This window comes from Apodemus sylvaticus, chromosome 12, assembly GCF_947179515.1.
Source record: "Apodemus sylvaticus chromosome 12, mApoSyl1.1, whole genome shotgun sequence".
NCBI classification, from domain to species: Eukaryota; Metazoa; Chordata; class Mammalia; order Rodentia; family Muridae; genus Apodemus; species Apodemus sylvaticus.
The window spans coordinates 77,699,638-77,718,864 of record NC_067483.1 but is presented as its reverse complement, the minus strand read 5'-3'; the positions used below and the strand labels follow the sequence as shown (position 1 = coordinate 77,718,864).

Here is a 19,227-nt window from a genome sequence, read left to right as displayed (position 1 = left end):
CAAATTGGAATGTTGCTCATGGGTAAGAGAAGCAAGAAAAAATATACAGTAGGATTAAACGTTTGCCCAATGTATTTTCCATTTTATCAGAAGGAGCAACCCTGAAATCAGCCCCATTGTCAGACGTTCTGATGCTGGAGGCCTTCGTAGCTATCCTCACAGCTCTCCTAGTAAATCTCCCTGGTGGATTGTGTCACAGACCTGTGCCTCTTTTGTCTCTTTTTATGGACATTTTCTTTTTACGTTGTCTTTTTTTTTTCTTTTCTTTTTTGGAGGAAAGAAACTTTATCATGGTAATAGTGCAATAACACTCTGATGAGAGTTTTGCCAATTTTCAGAATGAGAGAATGAGGAGCACAGAACCATATTTACATTAACTTACTTTTTTTTGGAGGGGAAAATGGGCCATCTGATTCTCTAGGAATGTGTAGCTCACTTTAATTACAAATTATGTAAAATGGTTTAGAATGCTTTTGTTCCTCCTTAAGAGCTATTATTATCACATCAATATATTTACTGGGTACCAGTTAAGTACAAAGTACAAAGGTACCAGTAACCTTAAATGCAACATAAAAATTATATTTCACCATTTAGACCATTTATTGAGCCTGTTAAATAAATGCACTGCTGCTAAGCTTGATGTTGGCTTTTCAAGCTTTGCCTACATGTTCAGGTTCCGTCCCTTGCCTCTTTCATCTTTAGTTGCACCCTTTCTGCCGCAGTAAATCTCGGCAATGAAGTTGACCCCGCTCCACTCTCTTCAGACCTGCAGGATACTTTTCAGTTGTCGTCTGAATACTTTTCAGTTGTCTCTCTTGGAGTCTCAGCATCAGACTGCTAGCATGGATTTTGATTGTCTCTTTAATTCTTTTTGAACTTTCCCTGCCGATCGAGGAGGTGACTTATTTTCACCTTCTTTGGCTATCATTCCCATTCATTTGAAATGTCTAAAATTTCTGTTTGCCTTAGAATGGGTTGTGCTGTCGAAACAGAGTACTATAGACTAGGTAACTGATAAAGAAGAAAAAATTATCTCTTACATTCCTGGAGTCCGGGAACTTCAAGATCAAGGTTCTGGCATCTGATGATGGGCTTCTTGCTGTTTCTTATATAGCAAAGGCACAAGAAAAGCAGCAGCCCTTTAAAATGGCATGAATTCATTGACTGTTAGTCTAGCCTAAACACTTCCTATTAAGCTCCACCTCCTCAACTGGACTGGGGATTAAGTTGCTGACACTTGAGTTTTTAGAAGATACATTCAAACCATAGCATGGGTAATCAACTATGCAGGTCTACAAAATACCAATTTCCTGTTGTTTTGTAGAGACTCATATCAGCCTATTGGTAACTATAAATTATTTTTGTCATTTTTCTCTTTTTTTAAAATCACTCTGCCCAATTTCAGATAATTTGCAATTTTCTACAGACTTCCAGAAATTGTATTTTTGGCTTAGCTCTCTCTTCTGACTCCAAACTCTAATTATATACCAACTTCCTGTGTAACGTCCCTTGGATTTCTCAAAGGCATCTCAAAATTGTTGTGCCAAAATCAAACTGTTTTGTCTTTTGTGATAGTGTCTCACTATGTAGCCCTGACTGGACTTGGATGTGAGATCAGCCTCTCTCAAGTATGGCCATCACAAACAAGCAACACCAGGCCTGACCTAAAATCAAGCTCTTCATCTTCATCTTCCCCCTGAGCCTGGTTCTATTCCGGTTTCCCTGATGTGGTGCCCGGGGCCACTCAAATGTAGTTGCGCAAACCCGTAGACCTACCTCTCCCTTCCACATCCCTGCTCTCCTATGTATCTAATCCAGCACACGTACTTCCGGACCAGTTTTTGAATCCAGCTGTTTCTGCCCATTCCCCACCACCCCCCACACATACACCTAAGCATTTTGGTTGACCAGAAAAAGTCAGACTCGTCTCCCTGTATTACTACCAGCCCCCTTAAAGATGGAGGTGAGAAGAGGGTGCCTTTGTCATAATTTTAGCATAGGGAATTATACAAGTGTGTTCCTGGAGGGGCTCACCAGTGTTAGGGAACATCAGGTAACCTGATGGATGTGTGTATTTTCTTCTCTGTCTCTGAAACACCACTGAAATACTTAGTAGGATAAAGAAGATGGGAGGAGAAATGGTCAATTAAGAGATTTCCATGACTGTTTTAAAGACAGAGCACTGGGGCAGATGACACTGATGGCTTCACTGGGACAGAGGCAACCTCTTGAGTCCAAGGTCTCAGGGTGAGGCATTGATTACAACAAGCTGGGAAGCCTGGCAAAGCTCACAGCACAGAGGTGCTGGGTAATGTAGGAAGTGGAGCCCTGTGCCTGGGAAGGCTGGTGGCATGGAGGCGTCCATAGGAGACAGAGCTGCAGTGCCTAGGAAGGCTCAGGGCGTACACTACACTCCTGTTAGTGTAGGAGGCAGGGCCTAGGTGCCCTAGGGACGAGTGTTCAAACCAACCTGGTGAATCCTCAACCTCTCTTGTGTTTCTAGAATATTGACAGTGAAAGTCCCCCTGCCCCACACCTGGAGTAACTGAATAGTTCCAGAGGAAAGACAACCAGATCTTTATCTGTGATGGCTTCTACAAACAAAAGCCTAGTTTGCCTTATGGTTACTTTACAGCAAAGCTCAGTATCAGTGAAATCTAGACAATAAGTGTCTTCCCCATAGCGTTCCTAATTGCTGTTTACTGTCCTTTGTACATTTGGATCTGTGCTCTGACTTCATATAGTAAATTACTTAAGGAAATACAGACACAGACACAGACACAGACACAGACACACACACACACACACACACACACACACACACACACACGTGTGTGCGCGCGCGGTCAAGAAAGTAGACGTCAGAAATCACACACAGACATAGAAATGGGTGGTTGTGGGGGAGACAAAATTAGTATTAAGAGGACACTGCATTCTAAAACAAGAAAAGGACCCTGAAAAATGAGTCAGAGAATGCTCAGAAGTGGGAACCACTGGTAGTCAAACTAAAAACTAAGTCAGTAGAATGGCCACATTTTTAAAAAAGAAGAAATCAGCCTAAGAGTAGACTAGAAATACAAACCAGGATCCATTCAAGTCCATCTGAGAAGCTCAGGACCTGACTGCTTGAATTCCAAAGCAGAACAGGAAAGGTATGTGTGTAGGAGGTGGGACTGAGGGTGTGTGTGTAGGGGGTGGGACTGAGGGTGTGTGTGTATGTGTGTGTGTGTATGTGGGGGGGTTGGGGTGGGGTAGGTGTGTGTGTAGGGGGTGAGACAGGATGGGTGTGTGTGTGTAGGGGTTGGGCTGAGGATGGGTGTGTGTGTAGGGGGTGAGACTGAGGATGTTTGTGTGTGTAGGGGGTGGGACTGAGGATGTGTGTGTGTGTAGGGGGTGAGACTGAGGATGTATGTGTGTGTAGGGGGTAGGACTGAGGGTATGTGTGTGTAGGGGGTAGGACTGAGGATGGGTGTGTGTGTAGGGGGTGAGACTGAGGATGGGTGTGTGTATTGGGGTAGGACTGAGGATGGGTGTGTGTGTAGGGGGTGAGACTGAGGATGTGTGTGTATGTGTAGGGGGTGGGACTGAGGATGGGTGTGTGTGTAGGGGGTAGGACTGAGGATAGGTGTGTGTATAGGGGGTGAGACTAAGGATGGGTGTGTGTGTGTAGGGGGTGAGACTAAGGATGGATGTGTGTGTAGGGGTGGGACTGAGGATGTGTGTGTATGTGTGTGTAGGGGGTAGGACTGAGGATGGGTGTGTGTGTAGGGGGTGAGACTGAGGATGAGTGTGTGTGTAGGGGTTAGGACTGAGGATGGGTGTGTGTGTAGGGGGTAGGACTGAGGATGGGTGTGTGTGTGTAGGGGGTAGGACTGAGGATGGGTGTGTGTGTAGGGGGTAGGACTGAGGATGGGTGTGTGTGTAGGGGGTAGGACTGAGGATGGGTGTGTGTGTAGGGGGTAGGACTGAGGATGTGTATGTGTGTGTAGGGGGTAGGACTGAGGATGGGTGTGTGTGTAGGGGGTAGGACTGAGGATGGGTGTGTGTGTAGGGGGTAGGACTGAGGATGGGTGTATGTGTAGGGGGTAGGACTGAGGATTATCCAAAGAAGGAACAGGCTGGGCAGTGTGGCACATTGCCTTTAATCCCAGGACTTGGGAGGCAGAGGCAGGTGGATTTCTGAGTTCGAGGACAGCCTGGTCTACAGAGTGAGTTTCAGGACAGCCAGGGCTACACAGAGAAACCCTGTCTTGAACAACAACAAGGAACATAGGAAGAGTTTTCTGTTAACATATTTCTATTTCTAAATGGAAAGGACTCACTGAGTACTCCAGATGCCTTCAGGCTAAAGGCATGCGGAGATGGATTTCTTTTCCACACTGGGATGCTAGAGCTTTCCTTGTTGGCCACCCTACCCTCTTTCTGGCTTAGAAGAGGCCTCAGTATAGGCCTCTTCCAGAGGCCTGCTTCCAGAGAAGCAGGATAGGTTTGGGGGTGTTCTGCCTATTAAGCTCACTGACTTTGAAAACTGTGAGCCACTTTGTTGGCAGTTTCTCAGGGTCAGTGGCCCCTTCAGGTCCTGACTGCACCGTTCCTGATCGGACGTAAGGTCCCCATGTTTAAAGTGGCTTTGCCGTTATTCTCTGTAGTCACTGGGGAGGTAGGTATGAGAGAAGGAGCCGTCAAATGAGGGGCCCTCTAAGAAGTGACTTTCAACATTTTAAGAAGTGGACAAACACATTGAAGTCTAAAAAAAAAATACTGCTTATTTTTAAGCTGTGATCTAAATGTAATTGGTTGCAACTGAGTGTCTCTTCCTAATTATACTTTTTTTTTTAAAGCTGGGGTGGGTAGTAGTTGAAACTGAGCTCCTTTTAGCCTAGAGGAGAACTGTTCTCTTTTGGGCATAATTATTCCACACTGATAAATTGTTAAATGGCATATTATTATGGAACTTAGTCATAGATGATCTTTGATTTGGGCTCAGGGTACACTGATTGCCACAGAACAAGTTGCCCATTAGAGGAAATTTTCAAAGAGCTCTTTTTCCTTTTTTCAATTTTTTTCTGAAAAAGTAGGAAAGAGAGCCATTTACCTGTGGTCCTCTCAGAAGCCCCATTACCTAAAAGCCATTAAGCTCTTAGGGAAAGAGAAGCAGGCTACAGGGGCTGAGTCTGTGGTTTGTAGAGAGAAAAAACATGGCGGTTGGCCTTGGAGTCTGGGGCCCACTAAGCAGCCACCACTGAACAAATACACAGATCCATCAGAGCTGAGATTTCATGCCATGTTCTTTAGAATAGCCAGATAGGTTGACAATATACAGAAGGGAACAGCAGGGTTGCTTTGGGAAGACTATCCCTTGTCAAATTAGATGGCATCTAGCCAAGGGGCCACCCACAAACTCTCCTGCCCGGGTCTTCCTTTCTTTAGGTATGGATAATGCTAACAAGCTTGGGTTTATAGTTTTTGTATGCTTTTCCTGCCCCACTGGGAGCAGCTGGGCTCTGTGATGCTTCTTTGCTTTGTCCCTTTGCTTCTTCATATTCTTAACACAGCAGCCCCAGCCAGCCACCTACACCTTCAGAAAGTCCTTGTACTGGGCTGAAAATTCCATGAATAGGCACTGAAGAGGACAAGAGACTGACCTTACACAACATCTACCTTCAAAGAATTTATATGTCCATTCTCGAAGAGCTTATATGCTGGTTGCAAGGAGGAAAAAACCTTGTTAAGAGCAGGAAGATATACATATACATATACATTATTGTAAAGCTGGCCTATTCCTTCAGGCTGTGATAATCAAAAGGAGGTCTTATTTGAAGTAGAACTATAGGATATTTTAGATGGATTAGGGACTGAGTAGGAATTTAGGGGTAGTAATTGCTAAATGCAGGTATAGACATGGGGAAAAACTAAGTATGCTCAAGACAGACAGAATACAGTAGAGTGCTGGAATTATTGAAGCAAGTCAATGATTCTTTTATCTTTTTATTTTTAAAGTCAAAGGGTTTGTTCAACAAAATATTACATGGGATGCCTACATATAAATGCTAGGGTGGCAGCTTTGGTTGGAGAGTAGGATGGGGAGCTAGTATGGGTGCCAGGGTCTCCGCCCCATGGTGTCTTTGAGGTCTCTTATCATGTGCAGGATATAGCATAGAAGACTCATGTTGTAGGAACTGCTTGGTGAGAAAAAGAGAGCAGATTTGGATCCGGTGGTAGTATTCAGCCTCAGTTTTGATCCTCTTGTTTCAGCAGTAGGTGATGTGGACCATCTTCAGTCAGGTCCTAAGATGTAGTATTTTAGAAAGATTAAAATAGGAAGGAGGTGCCCCATCTTCTGACACCCGACATGATTTGTGGAATATCCCCAAAGGTGCAGTGAAAGGAAGGTGGCTACTTTTACATACAGGGATTCAATTATGTGTGGCTAGAATAACTCACGTGGAGAAGCTAAGGGCCAAGCTGGTGAGCACTAGATGCTGTTAAATAGGATAATAGAATGATCGTGCCCTGGAAGCTATTAAAGACCATCCGGTCCAACGGCTAACTTATGGTGCTGATGTGGCAGAGTGAGGGAGAAGAGCAGCCTTTGAACGGGAGAGACCAGTTCAGCCCCATTTGTGCTGGTTTTCAGGGTTTGAGCACAGCCCTGCCTCAGTTACCATGAGCAACCATCTTTCTTGCCTTTCATACTGATAACTCTCTCGATTTCCTCCACCGGTTCTGTCTTAATCAGCTTGGGGTCCATAACAGAGCACCATGGGTACAGTTGCTCAAAAAGCAAGCATTTATTTCTCATAGCCCGGAGGCAGCAAGTCTCCTGGCAGCCAGCTTGGTTACTTCTGGTGTGGGTCCTCTTACTGGTGTCCACCATCTTGAAGAGTTTCCTCACATGGCTTTTTCTTAGCCTACTCCTCCTCCTCCTTCTCCTTCCCTTTCCCTGCATCTTCACTGACACCAAGGGGACTACTGTTGGCCTCAAACTTTCAGTCCTTCTGCCTCTGCCTCCCAAGTGAAGGAATGGGGAATGTGCCACCAAGCCCAGCTTCTCAATCAAGTGCTTATGAGGACACCAGACCTATCCTTAGGATGCCCCTCTCCTCACACTTAGTCTAAATCCAGTTATATTCCAAATTTCCCACCTCCTTAAAACTAGGCCACAAGCATAGGAACTGGAAGGAACACAAAACCCTGTGCCCTGAAAACTGGCTTTCCCCTTGTCTCGTGTGTGGAGAACAGGAAGGCCATTCTTTGTTGTGTGTTCTAGAATGCTGGCTGAAGTGTAGAGCACTCTTAAGCTCAAGATCCCATGTCTTCTGCACTCCGTTGGATAAAGCACAGATTCCTGGTATTCTAGGTAGGAGAAACATGTGCAGAGGCAGCTAATGGGAGAGACCATGTGATGAAAGGCTGGACACGCCAGATTGTGCCCTTCCTCTCTAACCTGTGATCGCCCCATGACTTCATCGGCTTCGACCCTGAGGACCTTCCTTCCATAGTCTGCCAAGACACACATCTATTATTTAGCGTGCCCTTTTGTCTGAGCCGTACCTCTGTGAGCATTTGTTTGATACACACTCAGTGAGGAGGCAGAGGTGTTCAGAAACCAACCGGTCTGTCCAGTGTTGGTATGAAACAGAGCTGAGGTGAGTGAGGTATCTACACAGGAAATCTAGACTGGACAATTACTTATGTACATGGAGATGATAGAGTTCTTTATACAGAGCCTCAGGGCCTACAGAGGCGTGTCCAGACCTGACTGCAAATCCATGAAATAATAGCATAGCTTCATTATGGCTCAATGGCTTCCAACAGTGGATGAGTAGTTCTAGCTGGGTAGCAGAGTATCTTGATGACCCTCAATATGCTATGGCCCTTCCCCAGGGATCCCGTTCCTTCCTGGACTGACTGTAAATGTGCTAGTGGGAGCCCAGTGTCCAGGGGCCTGCCCTGTCTTCCTCAGGCACTGTGACGTTCTCTATACGGAGACTCTACAGACCCTTACCTTGACCTTGGAGACAGCAAGTCCAGAGTTGTCACTGCCATTTCTGCTATGGAAGGTAGGGTGCTCTTCAGTGTATGCTAAGATTGGCAGTCTGGGACCTTCCTGAAGAATAGGGAGAGGCTGGGAAGGACTCCCTATCCTAATGTGGCCCAGCCTGATTTTCATGTTGTTCTTGAAATTAACACAGTAAAATTGATTTGTATGCCTGTAGTTTTGGAAATTTTAATCTTTGAGTCTTATAACCTCCCCTACTGTCAGACTACAGAACATTCTACCATCCTTAAAATGTCCCTGGTACTGTCACTAGATAGTCATATCTTTCTCCTTCCCTAGTCCTTAGCAACTGCTGGTGTTCGGGGTTTTTTTTTTTTTGTTTGTTTGTTTTTGTTTTTGTGGGGTTTTTTTGGTTTTGGACATCTTCATCTCAAATTTAAAGATTTATATATATATATATTTTAATGTCTCAGAGTATTTTGTGAATTTGTTTTAAGATTTAATTACTTATGTGTATGAGTACACTGTAGCTGTCTTCAGACACACCAGAAGAGCATTGGATTCCATTATAGATGGCTGTGAGCCACCAAGTGGTTGCTGGGAATTGAACTCAGGACCCCTGGAAGAGCAATAAGTGCTCTTAACCACTGAGCCATCTCTCCAGCTTCTCAGAGTATTTTGTCTGCAAGTATTCATGTGCAACATGTGTGTGCCCGATGTCCATGGAGATCAGAAGAGACCCTCGGATCTCTGGAACTACACTTTGGATGGCTGTAAGCCACAGTGTGGCTGTAGGAGCCAAGCCCTGGTCCTTTGACAGAGCACTCAGTGCTCTTAATGCTCAGTTTTCACTCCAGCCCCATACGGACCCATTCTCGTTGTAATTTTGTCCTTGGGAGAATGTCAGACAACCAGAATCAGACAAAATGTGATCTGTTGAGACTGACTTCTACCAAGCAGCAGAATGTCTTTGAGATATATTATGCTTTCTAATATATATCAATAGTTCTAGCCTTTGTATTAAAAGGTTTACATGTGAACCAATTCACTTGTAATTTTCTGTAGTTACTCTGTCATCCATGAACCACACAGTTTCCATTTTATTATATAACAAATATTTTAAAAATTGGAGACACAGTCTTATTATATTGCCTAGTCTGACCTCAATCTTCCTGCCTCAATTTGCTGAATGCTGGGATCACAGATAGGCAAACAATAGCTCATTAGTAAAATCTGATACATTGCCCTTTTTTATAAATAAAGTTTTATCAGTACATGGCCTCATTTATTTATCAGTGATTGCCTATTGTTACTTACATGTTTCTGTGGCAGACTTACATAGTCACAACAGAGAAAACATGGCCCTCCCTCAATGAATAAAGTGACAATTTCACTAGAAAAAAAAATTACTGATTCTTATAGCTGTGGCTGGTACCAGGCATGAGTTGGAATAGTCACTTTGCTGTGGTTAATGCTGAGTCCTAGAGCTAAGGAGATAATAGTTTGCTTGTATCTGCTGTGTAAAAATGAAGATCTCAGTTTGGGTCCTCAACACTCGGTATCCACATGAATAGCTGCAGGCAACAGAGCATGCAAGTTAGGTGGGTCCCTGGAGCTCGTTGGACAACCAGGCTAGTAATTATATTCAGTGTACTCATGCATGCACACACATGTGCATGCACACACATGTGCATACACACACATACACACAATTCTTATGTGCTCACACCTATGGGAACATGTACACTAATCTATTTCCCATAGAAAACAAAGGATACAATGTTTTTCCTCCTTAAACATCCAGACATGTTTTTACCCAGGACCATGGGTTAGCCTAGGAATTTGGAGCATGTAAAATCTGATCTAAGCTTGGAGCAGTGTAGGTGAGAGGCTGAAGGGGAAGATGGCATGGAGGTTGTATGTGGTGCATTGCATCCACTGCCAGGATGGGGAGACAAGAACTAGGGAGTGATCAGACAACCTCTTCTTCATTTCTGTGGTCCACTCTAGCTTCCATAGCTCCTGGTCCTCAAACTTAGCTACACGTGAAATTTACCCTGGATGATACATATCTTCCTCAGCATCTCAGCTGTGTTGTATAAGTGATTTCAATCAAAATGTTTGGGAGTGAATCTGGTTGAGAGCATTTTATGTTTCCCACGTGGTTCCAGTGCTTAGTATACCTTGAGAAGTTTGTCCCTTTGACCCCAAGGACAGTAGGTCAATCTTGTGCTTTGGATGAAGCCTTTACTCTGAAAACTTGTAATGTGAAATCTCACAGCTTTACTGTGATGTATCAGCGCTATATGCGTTTTATCATTTGTGTGTTAGAATTTGACTTTTGGCTGTTTCTGAGAAATAGCTTATGCTGAATGTTATATCACTTGAAATACTGATGTATTCTAATGCCTGGAATCATAGAATGTTTGCAGCCAACAGCTCTAGAGTCTTACTATTCAAAGCTGGTTCTTAGAGTGAGTATCAATGTCACTGAGACCTTTTAGACATTAAGGGTCCTCAGATGCCTTCAATACTGCAGAGCTTACTCATAAGGACTTTAAGAGTTGTGAAACACAACTTTAAAGATTATCATAAGTGGATGCTTGGTGGTGAGGTACACATCAGTTGTAATGGAAGAAACTGCTTTTCAGAGATTCCATTGTTCCCTGAGAGCAGAATGAGTGACAGCTCTTATGATTTCTAACATCTTTCCCAGTACTGATTTTATTATTGTTCTCCATGTAATTTCCCAGCATCTCCTTAGAATCCTTCCTGCATCCCCTCTGCCTCTCTACCCTGGGTGTTCCCTGGCGTCTCCATTCTTCCTCTTGTAGTTTTTGTATCAGCCTCATGTTTAGATCTCTCAAGATCCTGAGAGGTGAGCACAATCTATTCCCTTACCTCTTTCTTACCTTCAGTTGTAGGGGGAGTCAATGTTTCAAGGACTTGGGGCTTTAAAAGGAGTCCCAGGGACGCCTGTCCCCTGACTCTTCTTTCCTGGTTCTCTGGTACAAGATGCACAGAGAGCCCTTTGTGCTCTCGTGTGCTGCCTTCATTGAAGGCATAGCTACTTTTTCCAGCCATGGGATTTAGAGACTGTTTTCTTCATCCTGCTTCTCAGACTGTAACTTAATGTTTGGTGCATGTTCCTGCTCTGTCCTGGATTTCTTGTTTCCAGTGTCATTTTTTTCTAAGTCCTCAGTGCTGGTGCCAAGATCAGGCTCAACATCTGCCTGTCCATTTTTTCACTCTCTAAACACCCTTAAGCATGATGCTGCCTCCTTTCAGGATAGGGCCACATCTCACATTTCTTCTCCGTCTACATCCTTTTCCTCCTACATCTTTGTTTCTTGCTCTGAGATCCACCTGATGTCACCAAACACCTTCATTTCTCCATGTGCCCATTCCACCTATCAGGGTTCTGAAGTTTGTGTTTTTCCAGGACGTTTCTCAGATGTGGTCTAAACCAATTCACTCACCTTGTAAAAGAGAAAAATGATACCCAGAGAGGTCTGAGGACCTGTCAAGGTTGCACAAAGCAATACAAATGCTTGTTATGAGATTCACATTAGGGTTCAGTGTGGCTTTTGTCTTAGAACTTGATGAAAGTTTTTCCATTTAACTTCATAGGGTAAATGTGGGATGTTTGGGGTGGATGTTGAGAGATCCCTGAGATAAAACATGCCTTTTATAGAGAGAGGGAGAAAAATCAAACCCGAGAGACAGATGGATTCATCATTTGTCGCGTAACCGCTTTTTTTTTTCCTGAGGAAGAAAACTTTTAAATCGTGACTCCTCTAACTCTTGGGAAACGTTTATTCTTCCTGCTGTGTGAGCCTGTAGCTGTGAGTTGTCCCTATGAATGGTGTTGTGTCCCCCTCCCCCACAACCATCTGAAAGACAAGTTTGATGACTCTTCTTCCTATTGTGTGATATTAACCAGTTAATGTATTAGATAAGATATTGTGTCATATTAACCAGTTAAAGGAAAGCCTGGCCTGAGTATCAGAGGAGAAGGATAGAATTGGTTAGCGGTGGTAACTGTGTTATGTTTTCAGATTGTCCTTGGCCTCCACCTCCGATTTTACTTGAAGAAAGGGCCGCTAATGCAGTGGCCTCTCCCTACTACAGTCATGGGGGAAAACCTAAACATCTGTCCTGAACACGTGCACAATTTTTTTTTCCACACAAAAATCAAAAGAGTACTGCAACTGTTTCAAAGCATTTACATTTGCATAATGGACTATAAGACGTCCAAAGATGATCTAAAGTATAGAAGAAGCAGAGTAAAGATTATGTGCACGTGTTACACTGTTTTATATAAGGGACTTCAGCCTTTGTGGTTTTAGGGTATCTGCAGAGGATCACGGAGCCAACCCGTACAGAGGAAGGGATGTCTAGCCTTGTTTCTAATAGGCTGTGGGAGTTGCTAGAAGGAAAGGCAGCCCAGAAGCAATGGGATATTTTTAGACCGTTACTTATCTTGCTTCATAGATCAGTCCGTCAGGCCCTCAATCATTTGAGATAGCTGATCGGTTCCCCATGACCTATCAACATGCTCCTAGCTGGGGGAAAAAAGCAATGGCTGTATTCTGGAGCATGTCCTGTCTCTCTCTTCTCTCCAGGGAGCGGCCACTCTGCAGCTCCCAAAATTGCCTGTGCTCCAGGCTGCCGCTGCCTTTCCTCCGGAGGCCTGCTTAATTTGTCCTCTTCCATCATTCTGGTCTCTTGATGCTGTGAAAATGCCTCCTACCCATAAAACATCTGTGTTTGGACGAACGTCTCCCCCACCTTCTCAGTCTTTCTGACAGCTACGAACTTGACTGCTTCCTGCCTGGAAGCCTTCTATGTTCAGAAGGTCCTTTTACTGTGGTTTGCTGACCTTGTTAGTATTCTGTACTTTCCCCAGGTTATTGGCATGTATTCCTGAGTATTGAAGGCAGTAGACAAGCAGCAAAAGAAACGAGGTCAGGCTTTTCACCTAGGAGACTAGAAATGTCGCTGCCCCATAATTTCCAATGAGGTCCTCTTCCTTTTAGCTTCCTGTTTTAAGATAGGGTTTTCATATACATCGAAGATCTTGTTAAACATACACTAGACGAATGGAGATGTTAGTGAATAATTTTAATTCCTTGAAGAATGATGTGGAGCGAGTGAAAAAGACAGATGTCAGGCAACATAAAAAAATCACCAAACCTAAGAATCAAGAGATGTGAGTTCCAGGCTTGGGTTTTCTGCAGAGGGACCTGAAGGGAAGTCTTTTCGCAGCTTGGATACTATCTTTCTTCATCTGTATGAAGAAAACCTTGGTCAACATTTGTGAATCAAAAATGTTTCAAACATGGGTTTCCTCTAAAAACTTTTAAAATGAGGTCTTACAGACATACAGAAGGTATGAGATTGTGTGTGCGTGCACACCTGCGATCATACACACAGCACCAGACACCTACTATCTAGCAGGATTTACTTCCAGCGTATGGGTCATGATTTTAGCAGTCTTCAGTTTAGAGACTGGATGATGGCAAACCACAATGCTCCTTCCTTAAGAATTTGTGTTTTAGCTGTTACAATAATAGATATAATAAAAAGTAGTATAGGGATGACCTATATACATTGTTTTCTTCCAAGGCAGCCCTTTTTTTTAAATGCTTAGTAATATGAGTTTCTCATCACTATGCTAAAAGCCTCTGACAGAAACATTTTAAAGGAGGAATGGGTTATTTTGGCTTAACATCTTAGTGATTTCAGTCTATGGCCAGCTGGATCCCTACTATGGGATTGAGGCAAAGCTGACCATCACAGCAGGGAGCATGTTACTTAACCTTGTGGTAAAAGTGAGAGATTTGCTTACAGATATAGTCACACAAGTGCAGCTGATGTCACGGGCAAAAGGTAGTTTTGGACTCTTCTGGACCATTGTAAGTGATCGTCCGAGGTAGCTATGAGAAGGATCATCTAAATGTCCCCTGGACCTGTCTTGGTTGGAGTGAAGTCTGTAAGTGTCATTGCAGAATGTCTGGGTGTAAATGATGGTGCAATGGTAGTGCAGTGAATCCTGTGACTGGAATACACAAGTTCCCCTTGGGATACCAGTGGCTGTTTAAATCTCTTGCCTGATACCAGAAGACTAGACTGGAGTTCCCAATAGCAACAGGTTTTATATTTTTTTTAGTTTCATTCCATTTTTTTCTTTACTTTGCTTTTTATCCCCTGTGCTGGGGATTGAAGCCAGCATCTTACATACAGTGTTCTATTACTGATGTACTGCTCTAGCCTTTAGACTACAACTTGGAGCAATCCTCTTGCCTCTGCTTTCCAAATGCCCAATTACAGCTGTATACCACCACACTGAGCTTCTTGGTCCTTGTGTTTTTGAGACTAGGTCTTACTACGGAGCTCAAGCCAGCATAAACTTGGTGTGTTACCCAAGATGGCCTAGAACTTGTGATCCTCCTCTCTCAACTCACCAAATACTGGGAATGTAGTTGTAAACCACGACCCCTGGTGATCAGAAAGTTTTGTATCCAGCCAAAATCATGCGTTCTGTGCAAATGGTGGGGCTGAAGTTGTGGTTGGTGCTGGCCCAGGGACTTTAGAAATGACAAAAGTCTCTTTTATAGTTTTTGACTTGGGAACTGAGAAGATAACAGCGGAGTATCAGATCAGTTCACTACCTCTTCCTGGTCAGCTAGCCAGGCTTGGAGGAACAGTCCAACAGTGTTCAGTCAAACAGGAGAACTCTTCGCACCTGACAGCTTTCATCACTTGACGCTCTAACATGAAATTAACTTTACTTATGTTCATCCAATATGTAACCTCAGTCAGATATACTTCCAGAGGGAAAAATGTGTTTTTTAGACATGACTGAGTCCTGCTGTCTTACCACCACTCCCATTAGAAACAAAAGAAAAGCAACATTGGCCCCCCTGCCAGGCCTGAATGAGCATCCCTGAGATTAGGTCTGACATCTTTCCTGCTCTTTGTTGTTGGGGGTCCTGTTCATTTGCAATGTATAGTTTAGAACTTGACTCTAGATCTCCTTGGTTTACAGAGCTGATCTGTAATTCCAAATGCCATGAAAATGAAGAATATCCCTTTTATAACCTCTCTGTTAAACACTCTTTTATGGATTTTGAATATTATAGAGATTATTATTTATATCTAGTTTTGTTCTCTTAAAATAATGAAAAGTTGTAACTTTTTATTAGAATGCTAAAAGTTCTCATTACATCATAACGGCTCAATCTCTCAAAATGCAAGCCTTGTAGGGACTGAGCCCGAAGTTTAAGCCTAGAGAATAGCTAATTAGTTTTCCTTAACTGCCTGTGGCTGTGCTAGAATTGAAACTGATAGAGAAAAAAAATCAATTCCTCTTTCCAGCTTCCCCAAGAATCCTCACAGACTGTCCACAGAGCAGATCTACTTCGGTCTCCGTCTCACTGGTGGTTCTAAGATTTCTTATCTGAACCCTACAGGCCACCAAGATGTACAACAGTGCCAGGACCCTGGCTCTCGGGCCTCTGTTTCTCAGGTTCCCATGTCATATGTACAGGAGCTGGACCTGAGAGAACCTGGGTGCTCTAGACAACAAACGTTCATCTGTAGCCCATTGCCCTCCTCACTGGCTCTAACTGAGCCTTGTTAAGCTCAAGTTCTTAAACCTGGTGTGTTCCCCAGGGTGGCCTTGAACTTGCGATTCTGCTTCTCCAGTCTCTGCAGGTATGAAGTTTTCATTTGCAAAAGAATGCAATGGGCATAGACAGGCTGTCACTCAGCCACATACTATGTAAGAGACTGTTTAAAGATGATCAGGTCGGGTTTGTTTCATTTGTTAACCCTTCAATGTCATACTGTGCATCCCTAGCCAGCCTGGAACTCCCTCTGTAGCTCAGGCTGATCTTTAACTCACCATCCTCCTCTCACAATCTCCAGATGTTGTCATTACAGCCCAGCGAGATTGGCACTTACAAAAATCCTCCTTGTGTGCTTTACTGTCCATGCTGTCAGTTAACTTCCAGAGAGCTTACTTTACCCTTGTAAAATGCCCTTATGTGAATAACTATTGTTCATTGAGTCTGCTCACTTGTTTGACCTTTGTGTATTACCCTGCTGGGGCCTGGTGCTGTGCTCTTGCATAAAAATGTATGTAAATCATGTTCCTTGTTCTCAGGGAAGGTATGGCCTTTGCTAGAAATCAGAAAGCAAACAACCCACATCCGGTGGTGAATAGAGGCTTGCATTAACTGTAATCCTGGAGTTGGTGGAGCAGCTCTGTGGGGTTTGTGAGGTACCAGCCCGGAAAAAAAATCTGTTCCATCTCAAAGCCTGAGCAGTTCCTTCTGAAGTAAGGAGAACTTGGCCATCAGATGGAGTGGGGAGAACATTCTAGGCGTGGGGATTGTCTTAGTTGGGGTTTTACTGCTCTGAATAGACACCATGGCCAAGTCAACTCTCATAAGGACAATGTTTCATTGGTCCTGGCTTACAGGTTCAGAGGTTCAGTCCATTATCATCAAGGCAGAAGCATGGCAACATCCAGGCAGGTATTGTATAGGCACAGCTGAGTGTTCAACTGACTGAAGGCTGCTATGAGGAGACTCACTTCTAAGCAGCTAGGATCAGGGTCTTAAAGCCCATGCCCATGGTGACCCACCTACTTGAACAAGGCCACACCCCCCAAATAGTACCACTCCCTGGGCTAGGCATACTTGGCAGGGATTAATGGGTGTAATTATGTGGAAGGGTGGAAGCTGGTGACATGTTTGTCCTGCATGCTGGGTGCATTCTTCAGTGCATGAGGTAGTGTTAAAGTGTACTCTCTTGGAGCAGAATTCTGTTTGCTCTGTGAGGCTTTCAAGTCTTTGGGTCTTTGAGAATGTATTTGGAGGTTTAGCAGGGGAACTCAGCTACTCTATACCCTGGCTGCCTAGCCAGCCAGATTGCCCAAATCAACCCTGACAGTCCATGGGGTAACAGGTGTCTCAGCTAGATCACTATCACACCCAAGTTTTTGTCTTTGGATTGTGGTAAAGGATGTGTACCAAAAAAATGACCATCTTAACCATTTTTAAATTTAAAATTGTGCAGCAGAGAATATTGTCATACAAGTCTCTGCCACCATCTAGTTGCAGTTGCAGGTGTTTTGTAATGTAAGTCTAATGTCCAGAAAGCTGAAGCAGGAGGATTTTGAACTTGAGGTGAACTTGGAATATGTGTAGAACTTGAGGTGAGTTTGTTTCTAAAAAACTTCCAAATTAACAAAACTCTCTGTAGCTAAACTCATAATATACTATCTCCCCATCTTCCCCACCTCAGTCCCTGGAATCAACTCCACTACCATATGTATCTAAAAACTTGACTATCCTGGCCATTTCATAAGAGTGGACTCCCAAAATACTTGTGATTCTATAACTGGCTTATTTCACTTAGCACAACTGCCTTCCCTTGAAGACTGAATAGTATTCTGCTGTCTACATGGATAACATTTGGTGTGTCCATTCATCCATCCAGCAACACAGGTTACTTTCAACTTTTGACTATCATGAATGATGGTGTTACGAACGTGGCTGCACTTGGCTCTTTGAATATCACTATACATGTTACTAAACTTTCAATAAGTGCAGATTGCTTTCATGAAAACCCTTTATGTTATAGCCATCTCTTCAGAGGCATTCACCATTTGTGACAGAGATGTGCTTTATGTTCAGGAACTGAAACTATAGGTGGGGTTAGTGACTCGTTGCCAGAGTTCATCAGCATAATTTCCGTGCTTGGATCTGGGAGGTGCTCGGTAGGTAAAGCGCTAGCTGTGCAAGCATAAGGATCTGGGTTCAGATCTCAGGCATTCAGATAAAAAGGAAATGAAACAGAAAACATGTCACTGCAAATCTGTAATTCCAGGTACTGGCTGGGGAGGTCGAGCCAGGAAGATCCCTGGGACTTGGTGGCTAGCTAGTGTCACTGAAACAGTGAATTCCAGGTTCTGTCTCAAGGCACACCTTTAATCCTGACAGTCAGGAGGCAGAGGCAGAAGGATCTCTGTGAGAGATCCTTGTGAGTTCAAGGCCAGACTGGTCTACAAAGTGAGTTCCAGGACAGCCAGGGCTATTATATAGAGAAACCCTGTCTTGTATCACCCCCCCCCAAATAAAAATTAAAGTAGAGAACACACACACACACACACAGAGAGAGTAAAGTTGGATGTTGAGAGGCATCCTTTGGTCATTTACAGCAAGCAAAGCCACAGGCTGCTCTAGAAAGAAAGCAAAACCCAGAGCTTACCCTGCAAGCCAGTTACCATTCGCCTTTGCAAACTGATTCTCTTCTTCCTGGTGAAGTCACCCGTGAACACTTGACACCTCAGCAGCCCGTGGCTTACATCTGTAGGAAGGAGAAAGACCAAGGTATTCGAAGCGGGAAAAAAATATCATCTGTTAAAAAAAAAAAATTCAGTGTTATCATCCACAGATTCGTCGGGGAGCAGCACATTGCTATGAATGTCGACCGTATGGAGTGTCTAGTAGCCCTCACCCTGTCCCTGTCTCTGAAGTCCCTCTGTGACCCCTCTTTCCAGTGTCCGGTTGTTCTTTCAGTGGCTGTCAATCTCAGCTGCTTCACTTGCCCCGCTGCTGACCTGCTTCTTGGACTTCCTGTCCTCCCTCTGCTTCCTGGACTGAGACCAAGATGCATGGTTTTAGGCGGCAGGTCTAGGAGTCAGTAGGTACTTAGGAACCAGGCTTTGGGTCTGGACACAGCTGTGGCTTCCAGCCAGCGTTCTTGTTCCTGTCACTTCATGGGGACTTCCTCTTGACTCCTTTGGCATCCTCAAGCCAGCCTCACCCTCCTGTCCCCCCACCCCTCCGCCCCTGACTGACACAGCACACTAAGTTCTCGGGCCTTTATTCTAATACAAGATCCCAAGTCTGCCTCTGAACTCAGACATTTTCCCATGGACGTTCCAGTGCGGTGTAGTTAGTGGTCCAGGACGTTGTATTGTTTGGTTCCCTCAAATGTTAGGTCCTAGGGGTTTAATATGGCCATCGGAGGGAATGTATCAAAACAGTCTGGCCACCGTGGGTGGAGGGCCGGGCCTGTTGGCCTGTACTCTGGTGCTGGCTGGAACCACAGCTGGTGGCACCAGCAACTGTGTTTGTTCTTCAGCTTCTGGCAACTTCTGAGCACATTGGATTCCTGTCCCAAGGAACACAGATGCTTCCTCCAAGCCA

General features: G+C 44.2%; 1 protein-coding gene and 1 long non-coding RNA gene across 6 annotated transcripts in view; one reads left to right on the top strand and one right to left on the bottom strand.

The window, feature by feature from the left end:
• The window catches only part of LOC127697198 (carboxyl-terminal PDZ ligand of neuronal nitric oxide synthase protein), a 294,753-nt gene that overhangs the window by 182,075 nt on the left and 93,451 nt on the right, over window positions 1-19,227 (top strand). The window lies entirely within an intron of this gene.
• LOC127697201 (uncharacterized) lies at window positions 6,012-18,757 on the bottom strand. Its single transcript, XR_007980423.1, has 3 exons — window positions 18,636-18,757; window positions 18,284-18,382; window positions 6,012-6,288 (listed from the first exon to the last, which is right to left on the bottom strand). It is a non-coding gene; the product is annotated as an uncharacterized LOC127697201 (long non-coding RNA).